The sequence below is a fragment of the Echinops telfairi genome, unplaced genomic scaffold (genome assembly GCF_000313985.2).
Source record: "Echinops telfairi isolate 266 unplaced genomic scaffold, ASM31398v2 ScPeMD7_23;HRSCAF=83, whole genome shotgun sequence".
Taxonomy (NCBI): Eukaryota; Metazoa; Chordata; class Mammalia; order Afrosoricida; family Tenrecidae; genus Echinops; species Echinops telfairi.
In genome coordinates this window covers 22,773,351-22,787,670 of record NW_022103920.1, presented here as the reverse complement: position 1 = coordinate 22,787,670, position 14,320 = coordinate 22,773,351, and the positions used below count along the sequence as shown (strand labels likewise).

The following is a 14,320-nucleotide window of genomic DNA, read 5'->3' as shown; positions in this document are numbered from 1 at the left end:
ACTAAATAGATCAGATTTTTTTAAAGCCTTGATTCTCTGTCCTACTTCTAGATAGAATTGGAAAAGCTACCAGCCACGTCCCACTGCTACCCATCAGGCAGAGGAAGAAATCACTCATGCATTAAAAAAAGTCCCTGGCCACCTACCAGCATGGTGTATGGTCCAGGCTCCCAAACATGCCATCATTACGAATTAGGAGTAACACATTGTCAATCTCTTCTTCCGGTAAATGCTTATCCAAGGCCTACTGATTCAACACAAAGTGCCTACAAACTTTGTTTTGCTTATTATCTAGTGAGGGAAGGGAGTAAACCAACATCCACAAACAAGTAACTGCAAATCCTCATGATCGGGAACTGTAGAGGGAAAGGACAGAGCCCGAGGGAAAAAGAGTACATGAGAACAGGGGCCGAGTTTCGATTAGGAGACTGGTTTGCGACTTGAAGGTAAATCGATATGACTTAAGAGTTTAGTGTAAAGGAATTTCATCTTCTGCTGAATCATGCACCTAGGCTAATGTAACTGAGGTATGTTACGAGGGCTGCTTTATCCAGCGGCTCAAAAAACCCTGTTATCTTTTCTTTCAGTCTGGGTTAGTACGTCTGCTTTTCCTCTTATGTGAGGACTGCAAGGTGGCTAGTGTAGTTGCAGACAGGAAATCCAGACAGCAGGGCAAAAGAGGGAGCTTAATCCTCTCAAGTCATTTTTGAAGAGCAAGGATTCCCTTCCCATCCCACCCAACCCTTTTGAAAACAAAGCAAAAAGCTACCACACTTCCCTCAGTGTCTCTGGCTAGAATTGCTTCAGAAACCCATGGCTAATATTTCTCTGAACACTGAAAGGTAATCACAGTGATTGACTTAGATGCATCAAGGTCCAGCCTGCTGTAAAGAATCCTTTTCCTGGGTGAACATATGGTCAGAAGATGGGGGAAGAGCATCGGTGGTCTACCACCAAGGAACAAGGGTATGAACCAGATGGTGAAAAGATAAATGAAATGCAGCTCTAGACCCTAAATATCTCAAAAGGATAATGTTTAAATAATCAGCACCAACGACAATCCTACACGAGCTACTGATGCCACCAGGTTTTGTGTTAAAGAAGATACAATGTGGGCCTGCCCTTAACGAGGCCCTCATCTGGGTGAACAAGAGATATCGACACAAATTTAACTGTAAGCATGTATTTTATCAGTTCCACGTAACAAGTTAAAATTTCAAGGAGGTTATCTTTTTCATTCGTTTCTCGAAGGAGGGAATCAACAACCCCCATGTCTCTATTATCCTTGGCCTCTACTCTTAGAGATCTGGAACTCTCTCCACTGTCACAGAAAAAAAAGCACTAAATAGATTCACATCATTCTACTCAGATGGCCACTCTGAGATATAAGGAATTCCAAAGAGGCTTCCAAAAATTACCCCACAATTCACAGAGTCCAAGACTATGAAACGATGAGATCCCTTGGAATTCACCAAACACTTTCCGTTCGCATTTAAGCTCGAAAATGACAACTGCATAGGTTTTCTGTGAGGAATTACATGAATCATAGTGGGATTTGGGGGTAACGGAAAACTTCTCTTAAGTGGTTTACTGAGAACAACAAAGAAGCAAATAGCGCTAATAATAAATCTCTTCTGAAAGCAACATCTTTATTTTTACAATAAAATGCCACTCTAAAATTTTATGACATTTGATTGCAAATTAGTAAACACTCATGAACATTAATGTAGTCTTTTTCTCAATTTCTCTCATATTCTTTCATTTCTCCTAAATTACTCATATATTTTACAGACATAAATGCAACAAGGGAAAACTATATTTTAAAAATATACAAATACTCTTTTCCCCCCTTGCCTTTCTAAATCCAGGGGAAAGAGTGCATCTATAAAATATGATTTCAGCTTCTTATGACCTTAATGATCATGTCCTCCTACAAGAGCAATACAGATGACTAACAGGGGGGGGGTGCATAAAATGTGGGGATAAGAGAGCACTGTACGAGGTCTGTTAAGTCGGCAACAAGTACAGGTGAACCTGAGTTTCTAAGGTAGGATCCACCTGGGAGATGTGTGGTAGAGGAAGGTGATGGAGTAAGAGACAGAAGTATAGGCAGGGCAGGGAACACCAGAGAGCCCTTAACTCAAGGTCTTCGGAGGTTCCAGCAGGGGCCAGCCTGCTCATGGGATGGAGCAGGCAGGCAGAGTCAGCCCTGCAGAGGCCATGCAGTCATTAACTAGGAATGGTGTCTCCTGAAGCTCAGGCTTCAAAGGCAAAAAGCACCCTCAAAGGCAGAGAGATGGGACTCTGAAAAGCCAGTTCATGATGGGACCTGGAGCCAAGTCTCGCTAATAAGTGACACTGTCCTCGTGACAATGTCCACAGTGGTTAAGCAGTCAACTGCTAACCAAAGGGTGAAAGGTTAGTGCACGCTAGCCATTACTCAGGAGAGAAAATCCTAGGGGTCTGCTTCCAGAAAAAATTCTAGCCGAGGAGACTACACACCGTTCTACTCTGCCCTACTCCGCGGGTAGCATTGGACTGCTACCTGCAAGGCTTGTGGTTCAAACCCATTAGCAACTCTGAAAGAGAAGAACCAGGCTGCCTGCTTCTGTAATGATTTACATATTTGGATGTAAAGAGAAATCCTAAAATGGGAAACAGTTAGTTTGCATTCTTGGGACTTTCTACTTTACCAAACATGACCAATCCCTCTCGATGACACGACAAGGTCTCACCATCTTTGCTGTTAGGGAGCATTATGGTTCCACTACTCCTAAAACAGGTTTGTTCTTTCTTCTGGAAGTCCATGGTATAGTCAATATTCCTCATCCACCCCATTCTAATGTATCAATTCTTATTCATTGTTTTTCCTCCTTGTCCGGCTTTTGGGCATCTAAATACCTCAATGACTGGAATTACCATGACGTGGGTAAGGAGAACCTTTGATCTCAAGGTCTACAATAAAACCTTTGCTTTTTAACATTTCAGCACTTGAAGAGTGCTTTCTGTGAATCCAAATAAAATAAAATCCTGGAAAGCTTCACTTTTTTCTCCTTTTATCATAATGTGATTGGTCCATTTAGGAGAATTTTTATAATGTTAAGGTGGAATCCATACTGAAGTCTGCTCATCACCCGTGTTCCCAGACCCTCTTTGCTGTTAGTAAGCAAGGTTGTGTCACCTGCATCTTAAGGTTGCTTATGAGCTTCCTCTAATCCTCATGCTTTGTTGCCCTGCATCTAGTTCCCTCCTCAGTTGTTTGGTCAGCATACCGTCTGAATCAGAATGGTGAAAGGAGGCACCCCAGACACAGAGTTGGCTTGAATTAAAGCCACACCCCATTCTGTTGTTCTATTCGAATGACAGTCTCTGGTTTAGGTAGAGGTTCCACACACGTGTGAAACAGTGTTCTGGAATAAAACTTCAGTGTTCTGTTATTACCATTCTTTGCTAAGTCATCCATAATTTGTTGTGATCCACACAGTTGAATGCCTCGGCATATACTCCATAAAACACAGGTAAACACCTTTCTGGTATTCTCTGCTTTCATTCCTTGCTCTATGTCCTTTTCTGGATCTGCCTTGAATTTCTGGAAGTTCCCTGTCAATATACTGCTACCAAATATATTTGAATTATCTTAAGCATAATTTTACTTGCAAATATTACTAATGAAATTATTTATAATTCATGCACTCTACTTGATCACTTTTCTTTGGAATAGACATGTAAATGGGTGTCTTCTAGTTTGTTGACCAGGTAGCTGTCGTCCAAGTTTCTTGGTATGTAACAGTGAGCACTTCCACCATTGCAATGAGTCATTACATGAAGATATTCCACGTCACATAACACAGAATAACAACTTATCAATTTACCTCAAACTCAATGAAAAATTGTGGTATGCCAGGTACTGTGCTATTAAAAAGATGAGATTAAAGTTTAATTTTAGCTCTCAAAGAGAGTGATAAAGGAAACAATTTTTATTTCTTTTAGATAATTTTATCAGGGGCTCTTACAGCTCTTATAACAATCCATACATCAATTGTATAAAGTACATGTGTACATATGTTGTCGCCATCATTTTCTGAACTTTTTCTTTCTGTGTGAGCTCTTGGTATCAGTTCCTCTTTGTTCCCTCCTTTCCCCACCCTCCCACCCTTGTGAACCCTGGATAAATTATTATTTTCATAATGTACACTGACTGCAGTCTTCCTTCACCTATGTTTCTGTTGTTCTTCACCTTTGGGGGGGTTATACAACAATTAGTCCCCCTTTCTCTCCCCCTCCTCTATCCCCACCTTCCCCTCACTCTCTTGGTATTGCTACTCCCATTTCTGTTCCTGATGGGTTTATCTATCCTGAATTCTGTGTGTCGAGAGCTCTTATCTGTACCAGTATACATGCTCTATTCTAGCCAGATTTATAAGGCAGAGCTGGGATCATGATATTGAGGGTGAGGAAGCCTCATGGAACCAGAGGAATGTTGTGTGTTTCTTTGGTGCTACACTGCACCCTGGCTGACTCGTCCCTTCCTTGAGACGCTTCTGTGAAAGGATGTCCAATCATCTACAGGTGGATTTTGGGTCTCCACTCTGACCTCCTTCGTTCTCAACAATATGATTATTTGTTTTGGGTCTTCTGATGCCTGTTACCTGATCTCGTTGACATCTCATGATCACACAGGCTGGCATGCTTCTTCCATGTGGGCTTGTTGCTTCTCTGCTAAATGGCCACTTATTCAAGCCTTTAAGATCCCAGATGCTGTATCTTTTAATAGCCGGGCACCAGCAGCTTTCTTCACCATATTTGCTTATGCACCCCTTTTGCCTTCAGTGATCATGTTGGGAGGGTGAGAATCACAGAATGTCAAGTTAATAGAACAATGTGTTCTTGCATTGAGGGAGGGCTAGAGTAGAGGCCTAGAGTCCATCCACTTCCTCAATATATTGCCAAATAAATATATGTACATAGGCCAATACCTCTATTTTTATGAATTAATATATTTATATATGTACATAACTATGGTTCCACCTGTATCAATGGTTTTGCTTCCAAAATCTTTCCTCTCATCCCTTTTACCTTCCTTCTGCCCCACTAGCATGCCCACCCTTCATTTGCTTCTCAGTAATTCCTCTTGCTAGAGTACTGTGCTTCAACACTACCAGATTACTGTCTATGCCCCCGCAGGAAACAATTTTTAGATGAGATTATATCAGCTGTTGATATTTAACACACCACTCGAAAACTTCAATCTATTCTAATAACTCTACTCTGGTAGAGCCAATCTGACCAGGTAATTCTCAGTCTTCTTCAGCATAGAGGCTTTGCTCTTCCTTGAAATTTTAGAATCAGCTTATCAAGTACCATAAAGCAAAACAAGACATTTTACACAGGCGTTTAAGAGTTGGCTGGTGGCTGCAATACATTTACTAATTAAATCTAGTTATAATCGGCACCTTTATGGCAGTCTTCCCATTCAGATACAAGGTACAGCTCTCTTCTTTGTATCTCCCTCCATATTTTATAAGCTTTGTAGTATTAGTATGCAACTAAAAGGTACTTTCTAAGTTTGTTTTTAAGAATGACTTTTTCCCTTAATATCATTTCCCAGGAAGTTACTGCTGCTTAATAGAAATGTTACTTCCTGTAAGTTTAGTTTTCTAATCAGAAACATGGCTGAAAATGTTCAAGGGGGCTTCATGGAGTTCATGGGAAAATGATAATAGAACTTCTACATGAACTTTTTGAAGTCCACATGTATTGACTTCAATAGTTTGACTCTGGAATTTTCTAGGTAGAAAGTATTTTATCCATCAGTAAGCATAGTTTATTTTCCCCCCATTGGTTCTCTTTTGCTTTTATTGCTGTATTGACTGAAACTTCCATTACAATACTGTGTTAGTCCGGGTAGACTAAAGAAACAAATCCAGGGAGACTCAAATGTGTATAAGAAAGAGTTTTATCTCAGTTCAGATCAAATCCATACGTCCAATATTAGCCCATGTATCCAATACTAGCCCATAAATTCCTCTTTAGACTCACGTAGCCATGCAATAATGCCAAACGCAGGAAGATCACAAACAAGTAGGTGGAAAGTCTGTGGATCCATTGGTGGTAGAAAGATCCCTGTGCTGGCAGGGGTCTCCAAGTGGCTCCTCCAGCTCTCAGGAATCTGGTTGTATCAGTGTTAACTCCAGCTAGCTCCTTGTAAGTAATGTCTCGCAGGGAGTGAGCGCGTGTGTCCTGCCTCTAGTGAGCTATTTATCTCCATAACACCTCCAAATGAAGTCGTCAAGCTGCGACTTGATTGACAGGCTAAACTCCACGCCATCACTTATAAGTCTCAAATTGACAACAGATTATATAATGACCACAAAGACTAAATTATAGAAGTAATGGCAAGTAACCAAGTCATATCCCTGATCTTCTGGAGCCCTGATAGTGTAGCCCTTTAAAACAACCAGATGCTGCTCCATGGGAGAAGATTGGGAATCTCTACTCCTAAAAAAAGTACAGTTTTAGAACCCACAGAGACAGTTTTACACTCTCCTACAGGATTGGTAGGAGCTGACATTGACTCAATGACTGTGTTTCTTTGATCTCTGCATCTTCATTGAAAAGCTTTCAAATCTCACTACTATGATATTTTCTGCAAATTTATGATTGATATCCAGAAATTTTCTTTCCATTGTTAGTCTGACTTTTTTTTTGCCTTAAACAGATGTTGACTTTTAATAAATGTCATTTCTGCATACATTAAAATGATCTTTTTTCCCTTGTAAATCTAAATGTGGGAGAATATACCAATAGGTTTTTCTAATACTGAATCACTCATACACTCATGAGATAAACTATACTTCATCATAATGCACACCAAAATAATTTATGGATTTTTTATGAAAGATTTTTCATCCATGGAATGAGATGCAAATGAGATGTAAAATGAGAATAGACTTTAATTTTCAGTTTTCAAATTTTTAATTTTAGTTTGTGCAAAGATAGATTAGCTTCATCAAATGAAACTTCCCTATGTTTTTAATATCTGAAGCAATTCTTATAAATTAGAAGCTAACTTTTCCAGAAGGTCTTATAAAGTTTCTTGAGTTTAGACTTTTGATGGAGAAAACTTGGTTATAGGGAAGTTGATTGCACCTTGGGCTGCTAACCACAAGTTCAGTGGTTCAAAACCACAGAAGCACGTGGAGGAGAAAGATGAGGCTTTCTACTCCTGTGAAGAGTTACAGTCTCAGAATCCCAAAGGGGGTGGTTCTATTCCATCCCTGTGAATCAGATTGACTCAATGGTAGTGAGGTATTTTGAGTGAGATATTAATGGATAATAATTTATTCAGATTTTCTTTCTATTTCTTCTTGAGCTGATTTGGTTTCCAACAAAAGTAAAATCTTTGTTTCAAAATCTATTGGCATAAATGCGTTCAAAGAATTATGAGACAATTACTTATCTATAGTTGTTACATTGCATATTCCTATTGGTGTTTACTTGTACTTTTTCTTCTTCAACAATCTTATTAGCAGAGGTCTCAGAGGTCTTTTCATATAACTAAATTTCAGTTCTGTTTATTGTTTTGTCTCTGAACTTTTCTACTTCATTCAGGTTTTTGTTTTTAAATATATTATCTTTTTTAGCATTTTCTATGAATTTATTCTATCTGGTTATTATCTGTACGTTGACTATTCAGACTCAGATTTTAAATAGTCATCCCAGACAAAAGGAATGCTCACAGCAAAGACTACAGCTGAGAGTCAGAAACACAAGTTAAATGAAACGAAACAAAACAAATCCCTTGTTTTATCTCTGCCAGGTGGTTCAGCACTCTAGGTCTGTTATCTGGGTCAGTTTTCCTAAATCTATGAGCTCCAACACTCTCAAGAGGCTAGTACTATAAGACTTATGAATGTTCTGAGGCACCCAGTTTATGAATTCTGGGTGGTGTCGAAGAACCCATCTACTTATACTGCCTCCTCTTTGAGAAAGATATTTGAGACATTGTTTCCTTGTTTGCTTTTGCCATGGTGACTGCTTCCATGATCAGGTTTGAGGTTCTTGATCCCTTTTATCACATGTATGAGGGGCTGCCAAATATTCATGGAAATTATTAATTTTATAATTCTATTTTCCACGAACTTTTGGAAACACCCTCTTCTATATGATGGCATCAATTGGATTCTGACTCACAGGACTGAGAATGATCCTCAAAGAACTGTTCCCAAAACTGAAATCTTTCTCCTCTGGTGTGTCTAGGGCAGCGGTCGCAACCTGGGGGTCACGACCCCTTTGGGGGTCAAACGGCCCTTTCACAGGGGTCGCCTAAGGCCATATTTCCAATGGTCTTAGGAATGGAGACACCACTCCTCTATCCGTCTCCAGGCCGGTCTGCTCACATGCAGGGGGTTTGAACTGCCGATTGCTTGCATAGGAACCAAGAGCTTCAACAACTGCCCCAGCAGGGCTCCTGCTTACTCAAAAAACCCAACTCACTCCCTTTGACCCACTTCTGGCACATGGAGACCTTGGATCTTATATAAAACCTCTGAGCTTTGGTTTCTCATTGAATCCTAACACTCATACTCATGTCATACAAGCTTTTTGCAGTGCCATGAAGGATCCCTCCTGTGAGCTAACATGATCAGATCAGCCTTTGTCTTCAGTTAGGATTGGTTATATGGTACCTGTCTCCTGGAGGTTGCTGCTGCCAGAGCCAGTAAGGTAGGATGGAGAATTGAATCTGTGAACATGCACACATGACCGTACTTGACTCTTTGGTTACTCACATAGGAGTTCTGTGCCTTGTCATATAAAAGCAGTTCATATGGTTATGTTTATGCTGAAAAGATCCAGAACATATTCTCTCCTCCATATCCCTGCCGAGGACAATGCCAGACATTCCAAGAACGCATCCCAGGACCATCTATGCGGCCCCTATAGCTGATGCTCATGCTCCTCTAAGCCACCCTGCTTTGTACAGAGCCATGAGTTCTCACTGGCCATGGGAAACATTCTCCATGATTTTTAACCTTCAAACCTCTCACACAGTCCACAGCAGAATAGAAGCAAATTACCCAAATTTGCACCAACAGTGCAAAAAATCTAATGGAAGGACATGGTTGGCACCAGCAGGGCCTAAAATCACCCACACTGACCTTAAGAGAAACGTTAACAACTCCTTATGATTTTGTTCCTGTAGATTGTATTAAGAGCCATATGCTTTCATCCACAATTCCGTACAAAATGCTCTGAAAATCTATTTTTTTGTCCCCTCCATAAAATTTCAGCAAATGCATTTGGAGGGCAAAACCTGATCTAAATTGATGTGAGTCTACTTATAACCTATTTATTCTCTCAGTGTGCTTATTCATACACATTGCTGCAGAAATCCTCATTTATCACAAGGACCAGCTCCAGGCTCTGCTGAAGCTATTCCCTAACACCAAGTGAAGCCACTGTGTCACTTTCCTAAAATCTAGACAGTTCAGAGTTCTGCAGCCAAGTTCTGAAATTTGGGTCTGATTTTCGGGTAAGAGATCTGTAGGTCTACAATCTTCATGCTCCATGGTCTGGCCTACAGAATCCAAACTGCAGGCCACCTCAAAAACCAGTTGTCCAGTTTCCACAGGACAACAAAACACAAGCCTCTGACATATATACCACTGTCAAAAAGGGAGGAAAATCCCACCAGCCCTCTTGGCGAACAGCCTGGAAAAACAGAGGGAAGGGAGGGTCCAGAAGGCAGCAAGAACCAAGACTGCTCACATGGCTGGTTTCCCCTTCCTCCAGTTGGTGCACAAGGTAGCTCCGTGAGGGCGGGGTCAAAGGTAGAAAGAACCTGAGGTGGACTGCTCTGCTCCAGTGGTACAGGGGAATGGGGGATGCACAGTCACCAAGGATTTACCATGATTTTTACCAGAATCCTAAGGAAAGAAAATGGGATTTTCTCTCATATGGAATGTGGACCTTCTTTCACTCTACTGGAATGGAAACTACAATATTAAGCATTGATAATCGCCTCAGCAGATGTGTAGGATATCTAATTTTCAATCTACCAACACATTTTGCCACTTATGGGAACTATACATCGACTGAATTAGATGGCCAAACCAAGATTCCGTTTGTATTGTTAAAAATAAAAACAAACAAAAAATAAAAACCCTTTTCCTAATATATTAATTCTGTGCACTTGTATTTTGGAATTCTGTTTATCACCGATTTTAGAGCTCATTTTCAACATATCTGGCTTCATCACCACTAATATAATTATTTTGAGCTAATTTCCCAAATTGGCTTGTCAGAACCCAATTAGGAAGTTTTCTCCTGTCTCAATGTGCTCTCACCAAACAAGCAATGACGAGAGACGTGCAGTTGTGAGGCCCCCGTAGTCTGGCAACCTCCAAAATGTGTAAATTGAAGGTACAAAGACATAAGAAAAAAGCAGACTATAAATCATTCTAGTTGATAAGTTACTTAATGTTTTTAATAAACGCAAACATTAAATGCATAATACCATGTAGAAAACTTTATGAGAATTATGACACATTGGCATTTAAAACAAATAAACCAGAAAAAAGGAAGAAATTTGCACCCACACACAGATACACACAGACTTCTTCATCAAATAATTGACAACTAATAATTTATAGACTATATTGCATAGATTTTCTACCTGGAAGTTATCATAAGGACTAAAGAAACTAACAATTCATTTGTATAACCCAAAGTTAATAGTTCAAGGAAACTAGCGTCAAGGCTAGGGAGAGTACACCACAGTCTTCTATGGTGGAAAAAAATGTGTACAATATTTAGGAACTAAAATCTTTCCATCTCTTCCCTTTCCCTCTCTTCCCCCTTTAGCTAATATGTCTTAAAAGACTGCCCGTCAGAGAGGACATAATCATTTTCCACATGTAGTAAAATTACAGAGCAGAAAATACTGAAATACTACTCAATTATCTTAGCACACCAGCTTTTCCTTAAGGAGAACACGTCTTGTTCATGAAGGTGGAAATTTCATATGTGTAATTTAAGGGATTGCCATTTTACAATGTCATCTTAATCTGACTACAGGAAACCAACAAGTGCTGATGTCTCTATCTACCTCGAAAAAAATCACAGAGTTGGAAAAGGAAGCTTGGAAGAAGAGGGGAAAAGAGGAATGAAGAAGGAGGAAGGGAAAAGGTAGAACTGGGAGGAAGGGTGGGGTTTAGGAAAGCCAGTAGGATGCGACTCTTAAGGGAGAGGTGCAGTTCTCCAGGTAGGGAAAGGTGGCCAAAGCCTTCCATAAAGCAAACAGAATCGTGAAAACAATGCTGCGGAGATCATATTCAGGGAACAACAGGCTTGATTTTGTTGTTTTGCCCTGTTCCCCACTTACTGAACAGTTAAGCGTGCATGAGGCAGTTAAGTAAAACAAGGGTATGAAAGTTGATCAATGGAACAGGTTGTATCTCCCAAAGGTAAGTTGGTCTTCTAATCACCCTACTTGGGCAGGGGACCTGGTTTCAAAATAAGGTCTGTGCCTGTATCGTTACTGAAGTTAAGATGAAGTCATAGTGGAGTAGGCTGGATCCTAATCCAATATGGCAGATGGTTTTGCCAGAGATAATCAACATTGGATTTTACTATAGTCCAAGTTAACTAAATTTTAGTCCCACTCAGTTGAGTAATGGAAACCCCAACCTAAAGGTTCATTCTCAGTTCGTATTAGAGCCAAACCATCACAGTCCTCACTTTCACGATTGCAACAAGCCTAGCAGGAGCATGGCCTTTCCAATGAGAAGAGAGAGGAGGATACGGGCACCCACTGGTTGCCTGTACATTCATTAGCAAAAGGCTCCTCCCCAAATTACATAGTTTCCCCAGGTTGTGTAAGTCTGATCCTTTTCTCCATAATATTCCCCTAAGACCTGACCACTGACTTTGCAGTCCTGTTCCCTGAGGCTGAACCTTTCCCCGTAGTTCTGGGTCCAGGAAACCCACTTCAAACGAATCAAAACACTGAAACTGACTTGGCTGCCACCTGAAAGTTCCTTATCAACAGCTCGACATTCTGCTATCAGATTCTGCCTCTTGGAAAGTGAGGGGAGGGGGAGAAAAGACAGCGATACATACAATAGGACGTTGATCCTGGCAGATTTGGAGCTATTCTGCCACAAACCAAGGAACACCTTGGGGTGACCAGAAGCTGGTAGAGACAAGGAAGCCCCCTCCCCCCCTTATAGCCTTAGGAGAGAACACAGCTCTGATTTTTTTTTTTTTTAGCACATGACTGGCCTCCAAAATTGTGAGCAAGTAACAGTCTCTTGTTGGAAGCCATCCAGGTGTGGTGCTTCGTTCCAGCACTCCAGAAAGCGTATACAGTGGAGGACTGATCATTTAGGGTCATGAAAATGATTTGATCACCAGAATTATAACCCAGACTTACAGCAAGGGGCAGAGAAGCATTAGTCAACACTGAGTGCTTCTCAGAGTCATGCACGAGGCAAGACTCCAGCTATCAGCGGGTCTGGGGTAACAGTGCGTAGAAACAGTGAGAACAGCTCTTCAACAAGATAGACTCTACCTCGGAACGCTGATGCTGCCTGTATAATAATTGCTGTCACAGTCACGTCATTAATGAAACTGTCAGATTGCCAGCCTCTGCCATTTATAAGTGCGTGTGATTTGGGAACCCTGGTGTATAGTGGTTATGAGTTCGGCTGCAATAAGTATGGTCAGTAGTTCAAAACCACCAGCAGCACCTCAGGAGAACGACTGGGCTTTCTATGCCTGTAAACAGTTATAGTCTCTGAAAGAAACCCATAGGGGTTTGCTATGAGTCAGCACTGACTCGATGGTAGTGAGTTTAGCTTGTTTTTCTTGGTGGTTTGAAAGAAATATAGAAAAGAATCAAGGTGTAGATAACACCATGTTATATGGACTTGTCACCTGCTTTACCCACTAAAAGGTGTGGGAAACCAATGTTTGCAAGTATATACAGAAAGGGGCCATCATGCAGGGTTCTAGGGGGCCAGCTTGATGGATGGAGGGCACTTTTAAAGGCGAGCACGGCAGAAGTCCTCGCAGACGAGCCATCCTCGCTACTCGCTTCTTGCTGCAACTGTGTGCCATTGAGCCCATTCTGACTTACGGAACCGAGAGGGAAGAGTAGTATTGGCCCCGACGATTTCCTGGCTGTAATCTTTATGAATGGAGACCATCAGGCCTTTGTCCTACAGAACAAGGGAGTGAATTTAGACCCCCTTTTGCCTAGCAGCTGAGCACTTAACCGTTCTGCCACCAGTTCTTTCCTAAGCTCCGCAGACCACTCCAATCACCTACTCCCCTGGACCATCCTTAGGCTGGACCATTCAGACCACAGCTACCACTGTGAGTGTACCAGAGCATGCAATGAAGCCAATTTAGATAAAAGAAGCATCCTGGGCAGGGGGAATGCGATGGGTGGTCTCTTTTCGTTTTCCTTTACGACATGCAGTGCACAGAGGTTAAGTATGTTTCATACCTTACCTCCTGAAAGAACCCTTCACCGGTCCCACTATGTCACCCCTGCACGTAACACTCCATACCCAGGCTAACCATCAGCCCCACATACACTTCTCATGAAAAGTGGCAGAAAAACTTGAATAACAATTCATTTCCTCTCTGCAACATAGGCATTTTTAGAACAGACAATTCAGTAGTCGAGATAAAAATCTCAGCAGCATATGCAGAATTAAATATGTTTCAACTGACTGAAGGGAAACCACCAAAGTGGAAAATCTTCACTTACTGCTTCATCAACATCTTAGGGATTAAAAGGCCACAGGAGGAAGAACCATCACCTCTCGGTTGTCATTTATTGAGATCGAGGAAAAGAAAACCTAAGTAAACCATCTCAGAGAGAAAAGAACCTGCTCAAAAGAGAAAGGATCTTAGAAATACTGCGTCTGAATGAAACGCTTGGTAGCCGCCTCCTAATTTCGGAGCCCTGGATATTCCAGTCCCGTGTATTTAGTGGCTTCTGGCTCGATAGTTGAGTTGACAGGAAGCAAAGACTATTCCATTGAAGGTGGCAACCAGGCCTCATGAGTCATGCTAGCAGAAATGGTTTTAAAGATGCCACATGTACGTTTGGTTTGAATGTGAAATACAGAATCAGTAAACTAAATGACACTATTAGAGCATCTAAATTTGATAGCAGAAGACAAGCAAAATATTTGAAAACAAAATTAAAAACACATGATTGCTTTTGTTGTTGTTAAAACATACTACCACTTTTCACTTACTGACATGATGGAGGTTCAAAGACCAGGTTGTTAGGCAAAAATCAGTG

General features: G+C 41.0%; 1 protein-coding gene across 12 annotated transcripts in view; it reads right to left on the bottom strand.

The window, feature by feature from the left end:
- The window catches only part of CADPS2 (calcium dependent secretion activator 2), a 382,815-nt gene that overhangs the window by 353,156 nt on the left and 15,339 nt on the right, over window positions 1-14,320 (bottom strand). The gene's annotated exons all lie outside the window — the stretch shown is intronic.